The sequence below is a fragment of the Bison bison genome, unplaced genomic scaffold (genome assembly GCF_000754665.1).
Source record: "Bison bison bison isolate TAMUID 2011002044 unplaced genomic scaffold, Bison_UMD1.0 scf7180017864089, whole genome shotgun sequence".
Lineage (NCBI taxonomy): Eukaryota > Metazoa > Chordata > Mammalia > Artiodactyla > Bovidae > Bison > Bison bison.
This window is the reverse complement of record NW_011494661.1, coordinates 3,023,791-3,033,701: the sequence shown is the minus strand read 5'-3', so window position 1 is coordinate 3,033,701 and position 9,911 is coordinate 3,023,791. Positions and strand designations below refer to the sequence as shown.

Genomic DNA, 9,911 nt, shown 5'->3' with positions numbered 1-9,911 from the left:
TTGCCTAAAAGAATACCCTAATTATCTGTGTAACCGAATAGAATCATAAATTCTATTATGCTTATTGGGGTGTGATCACAGGCCTATTGATAATTGTTCACTGTTAACTATGGAGGCTTAAGTCATATGAATCACGGGTTAACTTTGATTGTATCTTTCTTTTCCTTTGTTCAGACTAGATTCAGGGAATTTGGGGAGGTGGGTTTGGGCACGTACACTTAGGGTATATAAGGTTTTCAGGAAAACTGGTCAGGGTCCTTGGCTAAGAGGAGACTCTGCCTTGGGCCCGCTGGGGTAATAAACTGCACTCCACTATCTGCATTGTCCTTTTGAGTGAGTTTGTTTCCCAGAATGCGTGGCTACAACAGTCTCACCACCAAAAATTTAGTTTTGTGAAATGAAATTCACATTTTATGGCAAGACAAGAAAAATTTAAGCAAAACATTTTTTTCCTGCTCTTTGGCCTCTTCTCTCCCCTCTACCATGCACTGTGTATCTGCATTATACATCAACCAAACCTCCCCATCGGCAGAAATACCTGATCAACCATAAAGAGCGACATTCTCCGAGCATCAACAAGGTAACTCCTTAGAAGATAACATTCCTTCTTGATCTTGTAAGGAGTCACAGTGACCCACCACTTCATATTTACAGATCTGGGATTATGTAAACTTTCAAAAACACATCATTTAAAGTATAGCTCTCTGTCTTAAAAAACTTATATAAATGACTCTTGACTGCTAATGGGTGGGACAGTCCTCAGAACTTTCTGGGAGGCCATTTTCAGGTTATAACCCTCAGTTTGGCTTGAGTAACATTTCTCATTTCTTTCTTAGACTGACTGATTAATTTTTCTATTGACAGTTTCCACCCATCACCACAGAGGGTCTAAATTTAACATAGTGACAAAGCGTAAGGAAATGAATTGAGGTCGAACATTTAAGCCACATCCTCCTTCTTTTTTTTTTTTTTTTCACATCCTCCTTCTATCTTTTATTGATAATAAGGATCATGGTTTGGTCTCTGTTAGATTGCTGCATCTCTTGGGGTAGGGAAGAGTGGAGTGATATTTTTTGGCTCTCTTAAGCTACAATCACAAGGCCTAGAGCATTGAAATAAATGTAAGTATTTCATTTTTAAGATTATATCCAATCCAGCCAGTGTAGACATTTAGGGAGCTGTCCTTTCAGAACTTATGCTGAACTCACTGAAGCTCTCAGTTTATAGGAACTGATTTGCACGTGCCCATGTTTTACATTGAGAGGGTAACAGGCAGGAAGGCCTGGGGTCTCCAAATGGAAGAAATAGGCTGCAAGTGTCAGACTTTCTTTTATCTCTCTCTTAAGTGGAAACAAACTACAAGTGCCAGATTTTTCCCCCCTTCTCTGTACAAAGTTAAAAGGAGGCTTCTTTTAAAATTCTGTGTTGCCATGACAACACCTGGTTCCACCTGAACTTAACTTTTCTCAAACCTTGAGCTAACCAGTGCGGTTTTTCTTATGGAAGTGTCTTTCTTAAGCTATGTTAATGTATTTGCTTAGAAACCTGACTTTCTTCAAGATTCATGTCATTTGTTTCGTGGCCTGGAATGACTCACCTTGTGCCCATGTTATCTCAAAATGCATCTTGTGGGTGAGGGGTGTGGTGCCACTCTCTGAGTTTTGAGACATTTCCTTTCTCTAATTAGAAGCCTGCTAGCAGGTATATTGGAGAAGGCAATGGCAACCCACTCCAGTGTTCTTGCCTGGAGAATCCCAGGGACGGGGGAGCCTGGTGGGCTGCCGTCTATGGGGTCACACAGAGTCGGACACGACTGAAGCGACTTAGCAGCAGCAGCAGTAGGTATATAGCTTCCTGCTAAAAACTAGCAGGGGGAGCACTCTTTCTGCCCCCTTCTGATGTCTATGTCAGAAGCTTTCTCTATCTCTTACACACTTCAATAAAACTTTATCACAGAAAAGCTCTGTGCAATCAAGCCTCGTCACTGGCCCCGGATTGAATTCCTCTCCTCCAGAGGCCAAGAATCCCCATGTTGTTCAAGGCTCAGCAACAACTTTTCAATATGAGGTGTTCAGCTGGACTCTTACAAAGATATCGCTGCTGAACCCTGGGAATCTCAGACCCTCAAAATTGCCAGAACTTAAGTTGCAATTGTTGTTCAGTTGCTAAGTTGTGTCCGACTCTTTGTGACTCCATGGACTGCAGCATGCCAGGCTTCCCTGTCCTTCACCATCTTCTAGAGTTAGCTCAAATTCATGTCCATTGAGTCAATGATGCCATCCAACCATCTCATCCTCTGTCGTCCCCTTCTCCTCCTGACCTCAATCTTTCCCAGCATCAGGGTCTTTTCCAATGAGTCAGCTCTTTGCATCAGGTGGCCAAAATATTGGAGCTTCAGCTTCAGCATCAGCATTAGTCCTTCCAATAAATATTCAGGTTGATTTCCTTTAGGATTGACCGGTTTGATCTTCTTGCAGTTCAGGGGACTCTTAAGAGTCTCCTTCAGCACCAAAGTTCAAAAGCATCAATTCTTTGATGCTCAGCTTCTTTATGATCCAACTCTCACATGGTACATGGTATAACTCTCACATTGGTACATGACTGCTGGAAAAACGGTAGCTTTGACTGTAAAGACCTTTGTCAGCAAAGTGATGTCTCTGCTTTTTAATACACTGTCTAGATTTGTTATAGCTTTTCTTCCAAAGAAGAATAAACGTCTTGATTTCATCACTGCTGTCACTGTCAGAAGTGATTTTGGAGTGCAAGAAAATAAAATCTGTCACTGTTTCCATTTCCCCCCATCTACTTGCCGTGAAATGATTGTACCAGATGCCATAATCTTCATTTTCTGAATGTTGAATTCTAAGCCAACTTTTTCACTTCCCTCTTTCACCTTCATCAAGAGGCTCTTTTGTTCCTCTTTGCTGTCTGCCCTATTCAATTTTCTCATGGTTGATAGGTATGCTGCTGCTGCTAAGTCGCTTCAGTCGTGTCCGACTCTGTGTGACCCCATAGATGACAGCCCACCAGGCTTCCCCATCCCTGGAATTCTCCAGGCAAGAACACTGGAGTGGGTTGCCATTTCCTTCTCCAATGCATGAAAGTGAAAAGTGAAAGTGAAAGTGAAGTTGTGTCAGACTCTTAGCGACCCCATGGACTGCAGCCTACCAGGCTCCTCCATCCATGGGATTTTCCAGGCAAGAACAGTGGATTGGGTGATAGGTAGAGTCTTTCCAAATTTTAATAGCTTATTGTAAAGTGTTTTCTGGTTTCACACAGTACAAAGGAGGTTGTCCCTGAAATACGTTGTGCATAGAGAAAAGGGGATTGGTTAAAAAAAAAAAAAAAAAAAGTGCAGCAACAGTAGTCCTTTGAATTAAGCCGGTAGGACATTTATTATGTCTGAAATGTTTTGTACTTTTGTCCCAGATATGCACATTCTTTCTGCTTTCAGAATACTTTGACAGTTGTAACCAGAGAAACAGAAAGGATGGAAGTTTTAGAGTAAAACTGCATTTACAAAGCATTTGTATCACAATATAATAAATCTTCTTCAAAGTCACTTATCACCTACATTTTTCAAAACTAACTGCATAGTTAACTGCTAATAACACGCTATACAGCTGAAAAAAAAATCGCCTAATCCAATCTAAATCCCTTTCCAAGAGAATCACTCAGTGGTATTGTTAAAAAAAAAAAATGGAATAAAAAACACTGTTCACCTTGTAACCATTATTGCATGTTCATTGCTGAGACTTCTGGTTTGGTTGCCATTGAGGGATTTTTCTTTGAAAATGTGAAAATCAAGGTAACAGTTTATTTTCAGACTTTTGTTACTATGGAGGTATTCATTATCTTGGAACACTTAATGCAAAGGAAACAAATAGAATTATGGGAGGCATAAATGGATGTGAACTTGTGACCGCCTCCTCTGAAGCTAGAGCAAGTCTTTTTCCTTACCTTTCTCAATAGATGGTTTGAAACAGATCTGTGAGAATATGGGGAGGCAACGGAGGGAGTCCATTAAGCAAAGTCTGGGGGAGTTAACTAGGGCCCTACTACCATTAATGCTAATACAGGGTTTCACCTTAGGGAGTGGGGAGCCATAGAAACAAAACAGGTGAAAAGTCAGGGTGTTTGGCATGGCGTGGTTGATATGACGAGCTCAGCCACCGTGTCTTCAGGACTTCAAGTGGATGTCTAAGCCCCAGTTTTGGTCGTTTTCTAGGTTCTTTAAATGGATCAAGGCAACAAATGAGACGTATCATGAATGGAAGCCTGGTGGCTCTCTTTAGGGACTATCTCCTAAGTAATTCAGACAGCATCTTGTTCTTGCCTTCTATCTAACCAGAGGTTATCTCATCAATGACTCCTGGTCCTTGGCTCTCAATACCAAACTCACTACATCTTAGGTCTCATCTTTACTCCATACTTAGACTTCCCAGGAAGTTTGAAGTGAGTCCTCTGGCCTTTTTTTCCACCCCATAAGCATTCCTCTCCATAGTGGTGGTAGCGGTGGTAGTGGTGCTAGGGCAGGGGCAGGTGGGGGTGGGGGTGGAAGGCTGATTTAGTGGAGCCTGAGTCACTGTGCTAAATTAATGCCCTTTGGTGGCACAGACTCAGCTTTCTGACACTCTGTTCAAAGAAAGTGAAAGTTTTAAGTCAATCGTGTCTGACTCTTTGTGACCCCATGGACTGTCCATGGAATTCTTCAGGCAACAATACTGGAGTGGGAAGCCACTCACTTCTCCAGGGGATCTTTTTGACTCAGGGATGGAACCTGGGTCTCCTAAATTGCAGGCTAATTCTTTACTGTCTGAGCTACTAGTTAAGCTTGATATGCTGTTGGATTTAAACAAAAATTAGATAAATTGGAGTGTCTTCACAACAAGCAGAAGACTGGGTAGATGAGGTAGGGCCACTTCTTCTCATCCATGCTGCTGGCTGTTCGATGGTCAGATGTATGCTCTGCACAACCACCCACCTTCTACCTGCCTTTTCTTCCCTTAACGTCCTCTCATGTAGAAGATCTCAAATCAACTTAAAGCTAAACTGGACTTTCTCATCCATCTTTTACCATGGAGATACAGAATACTTGCCCTCCTTGCCAGTTAACAAAACTGGCAATAAATTCTTGCTTAGCTATTTGATTTTTCATAATATCATCTCTCACCAGGCAGCCCCAGAAGGGAGGAGGGGCCAGTTACAGGAACTAAAATGCTGCTGAAAACCCTCTAGTTTAGTTTTCACCACTTTGTCATCCTTATCCAGTTCAGTTTAATTGTTCTTGTGCCTCCTTCTCAGGCCTCCTTGAACTTCCCCCTGACAACAGCTCCTCTCTTCCTTTCAACTGATATTCTGTTGTCAACAAGCTCAGAAATACTCCAGACAATCCCTTTACCTCCCTTCTCAGCAAAATCTTGACTTTTGTCTGATGAAAGCACAGTTATGTTTTACAATACCCCAAGTGGAGACCATTTTAACCCGTTGTTATTGTTATTTAGTCACTTCAGTCGTGTCCGATTCTTTGGCGACCCCATGCTCTGCAGGCTGTCAGGCTCCCCCGTCCATGGGATTCTCCAGGCAAGAATACTGCTGGAGTGGGTTGCCATTTTAACCTGTACATCATGGTATATGGAAAAAAGACTGTTACAAGTGTTTAGTAGTAAACCTTGGAAAAGTCTTCATGACTGGGGTTAAACAAAGAGTTCTGGACAAGGTATCAAAAGCACAGTCCACAAAAGAAAAATATTAACACATTAGACTTCATAAAAATTAAAACCTTTTTCTCTGTGGTAGACATTTTTCAGGAAAAAAAAAGAGAAGTTATAGATTTAAAGAAAATATTTGCACTCCAGATATTCTATAGAGGGTTTATAACCAGAATACATAAAGTATCTCAAAAGTGAAGAGAAAACAACCCAATTAAAAATGTGGAAATGCCCTCCCCCTCGGATGTGACTGGAGCTTGAGGCGCGCAGGGCCGGAGACGTCGCAGACCCGGACCCGGAGCAGCTCAGAGGCCGTGAATAATAGCTCTTCAAGTCTGCAATAAAAAATGGCCTCCAATAAAACTACATTGCAAAAAATGGGAAAGAAGCAAAATGGAAAGAGTAAAAAAGTTGAAGAGGCAGAACCTGAAGAACGTGTAGTAGAAAAAGTGCTGGACCGCCGTGTAGTGAACGGGAAAGTGGAGTATTTCCTGAAGTGGAAGGGATTTACAGATGCAGACAATACTTGGGAACCTGAAGAAAATTTAGATTGTCCAGAGTTAATTGAAGCATTTCTTAATTCTCAAAAAGCTGGTAAAGAAAAAGATGGAACAAAAAGAAAATCTTTGTCTGACAGTGAATCTGATGATAGCAAATCAAAGAAGAAAAGAGATGCTGCTGATAAACCGAGAGGTTTTGCCCAGAGGTCTTGATCCAGAACGAATAATTGGTGCCACAGACAGCAGTGGAGAATTAATGTTCCTCATGAAATGGAAAGATTCTGATGAGGCAGACTTGGTACTGGCAAAAGAGGCAAATATGAAGTGTCCTCAAATTGTAATTGTTTTTTATGAAGAGAGACTAACTTGGCATTCTTGTCCGGAAGATGAGGCTCAATAATTGTTTGCATTGCCTTTTATATATATTTATATATATATATAAAACATGGGTCTTGGTTTTTTGATTTATTAGTGTGAAGAAATAACTACATTCTAATGAAAATCAGGTTTGATTTGTTTGTTTTGAAGTAATATTGGGAAAGTTACATTGGGTTTTTTGTTTTTTTTTTCCATCTGTAGCACTGGTTACTTTGAACAAATAAAAAGCTTTCTGTAGTTGCCTTCTTCAGTAGGAAATAATTTGATACCATGGTATATTATTTCCTCAGCATTAGAGAACAGTTTTTCTAAATGTTGGAGGAAATCTCCATAGTCATTACTCAATCAGAATTTAGAATTTGCATTTAACTCATATATGCCTGAGGACCATTCTAAGTTTTTTATATGTATACATAAAAGACATATGTAAATGCTTTGGAAGTTAACTTTATTTGTTGTGGTTTTTGTTTTGGTAAATATATTTAAATCACAGCCTTTCATAACCATGGATAAGCCCATGTTCTGGAATTACATCATTTTGAGCAATATAAGAAATAACTTCAACTTAGATTAAAAATTTAAGTCTTAACCTTTCAAATTAAATAATTTTGTAATTAGACACATTAAGGAATTTAAATTGGGTAATTTTTTAAAGCATCCCTATCAGAATCTGCATATAAATGCAGTTTTATATGCAGAAACCCTGGAAGGAAAATTTTTATCACTATCAACCACCTTCCCAATCAAATGAAAAAAGTAGAAAAATTCTGGTATGTTTTAATATAGCAAAGCAAAACTTAATTAAATGGACACTTGATGATTCCTTCTGGTGAACCATTGTTTTACAAGAACTTGAAGTCTCTGTGCTGTATTTAGGAAAGGTTGTGATACATGGGATGTCTCAGATTTGTTCATGGAAACCTAATCAGATAGTTTTTAAATATTGGCAGTTTACAATCTACAGGAATAAATGAGTGAACAAACTTTTCTAATCTACGCTTGACCTACATGTATTTTCAGACTTGACTCCAATCCATTCCTTACATGAAGGCTCAATTTTCTCAGTATTTTGGGTTACTAGTTCAGCAGAAGCCAAGAAAAACAATAACTTTGTAGTAATCAGAATGTTATTCAACTGTATATTGTTTACTTTATTGTAAATACTGGTGAACAGTGGTCAATAAATAGTTTTATATTCCTTTAAAAAAATAAATAAAAATGTGGAAATGCTTGAAAAGACACTTCACTAAAGAGCTTATGTAGAAGGCAAGTAAATAGCACATAAAAAGATATCCAACACCATTTGCCACTAGAAAAACACAAATTAATACCATAATTTTAATATCACTATAGTATCTCAATCAGAATACCTAAAATTAAGATAAGTAAATATACCAAGTCCTAATGCTGATGCAGAGTAACTGGAACTCTTCTGGACTCCTGGTGATAATAAAACACAGTAGAGCCATTCTGGAAAACAGATTATCAGTTTCTTTTTTTTTTTTTTTCTTATTAAATTAAAATTTTTTTGTTTATTTTTCTTTCTGCTGGGTCTTTGTTGCTGCATGCAGGCTTTCTCTAGTTGCAGTAAACAGTGGCTACTCTGCATTTGCAGTTGATAGCTTCTCTTTGCGATGGCTTCTCATGTTTTGAGCACAGGCTCTAGGGCACACAGGCTTCAGTAGCTGCAGCACTGGAGCTCCGTAGGTGCAGGGCACGTGCTTAGTTGCCCCACGGTATGTGGAATCTTCCTGGACCAGGAATCAAAGACATATCCCCTACATTAGCTGGCAGATTCTTAATCACGAGACCACCAGGGAAGTCCTGGTAGTTTACTTAAAAAGTTAAATTTCCCTAAAACCTAGCAATCCCACTCCTAGGTAGTAAAATGAGAACATAAAAACCTCTACAGATATTTGCAACTCTATTCAAAATTGCCAGGAGTCAAAACACTAAAGTGTTCTTTAGTGAGTGAATGGATACAGTGTAGTACATACATACCATGGAATATTATGCAACAATAAGATGGAATGAACTATTGATATACTCTACAACTTAGATGTTTTCTGAATATATAATGCTGACTAGAAGAAGGTTATCACAAAATTGCATACAATATGATTCCATTTGTATGTCTTTTTTTGTTTTTGTTTTTTGCTACATTGCACAGCATGTGGGATCTTAATTCCTCAACCAGGGATGGAACCCACACCTCCTGCATTGGAAGGGCAGAGTCTTAACTATTGGACTACTGGGGAAGACATTCTTGCAAAGATAAAAAAATAGCAACACAGAGCAAATCAGTGATTGCCTGGGGTTAGACACAGGAGCACAATGTTACTACAAAGGATGTTATGAACATGGAGGAAGTTCTGAGGATGATATAACTATTCTCTATACAACATGTATCCTCTCATTTTTGCTGTCTATATTTCAGTTCACTTCAGTCACTCAGTTATGTCCAAATATGTTCAACTCTTTGCGACCTCATGAACTGTAGCAGACCAGGCCTCCCTGTCCATCACCAACTCCCGGAGCCTACTCAAACTCATTTCCATTGAGTCTGTGATGCCATCCTACCAACTCATCCTCTGTCGTCCCCTTCTCCTCCTGACCTCAATCTTTCCCAGCATCAGGGTCTTTTCCAATGAGTCAGCTCTTTGCATCAGGTGGCCAAAATATTGGAGTTTCAGCCTGGACTGATCTCCTTTAGGATGGACTGGTTGGATCTCCTTGCAGTCCAAGGGACTCTCAAGAGTCTTCTCCAACACCACAGTTCAAAAGCATCAATTCTTCGGCGCTCAGCTTTCTTTAGAGTCCAACTCTCGCATCCATACATGACTGCTGGAAAAACCATAGCTTTGACTAGATGGACCTTTGTTGACTAAGTAATGTCTCTGCTTTTGAATATGCTATCTATGTTGGTCATAACTTTCCTTTCAAGGAGTAAGCGTCTTTTAATTTCATGGCTGCAATCACCATCTGCAGTGATTTTGGAGCCCCCCCAAAATAAAGTCAGCCACTGTTTTCACATCTATTTGCCAAGAAGTGCCAGGACCAGATGCCATGATCTTAATTTTCTGAATGTTGAGCTTTAAGCCAACTGTTTCTCCCTTCTCTTTCACTTTCATCAAGAGGCTTTTGAGTTCCTCTTCACTTTCTGCCATAAGGGTGGTGTCATCTGCATATCTGAGGTTATTGATATTTCTCCTGGCAATCTTGATTCCAGCTTGTGCTTCTTCCAGCCCAGGATTTCTCATGATGTACTCTGCATATAAGTTAAATAAGCAGGGTGACAATATACAGCCTTGACGTACTCCTT

The 9,911-nt window shown here is 39.7% G+C and overlaps 1 pseudogene across 1 annotated transcript; it reads left to right on the top strand.

Moving 5' to 3' along the window:
- The first annotated feature begins 5,948 nt into the window (after window positions 1–5,948).
- Window positions 5,949–7,798, top strand: LOC104987237 (annotated as a pseudogene). The gene has a single exon (XR_825107.1). The product of XR_825107.1 is annotated as a chromobox protein homolog 3 pseudogene (transcript).
- Window positions 7,799–9,911: the final 2,113 nt, after the last annotated feature.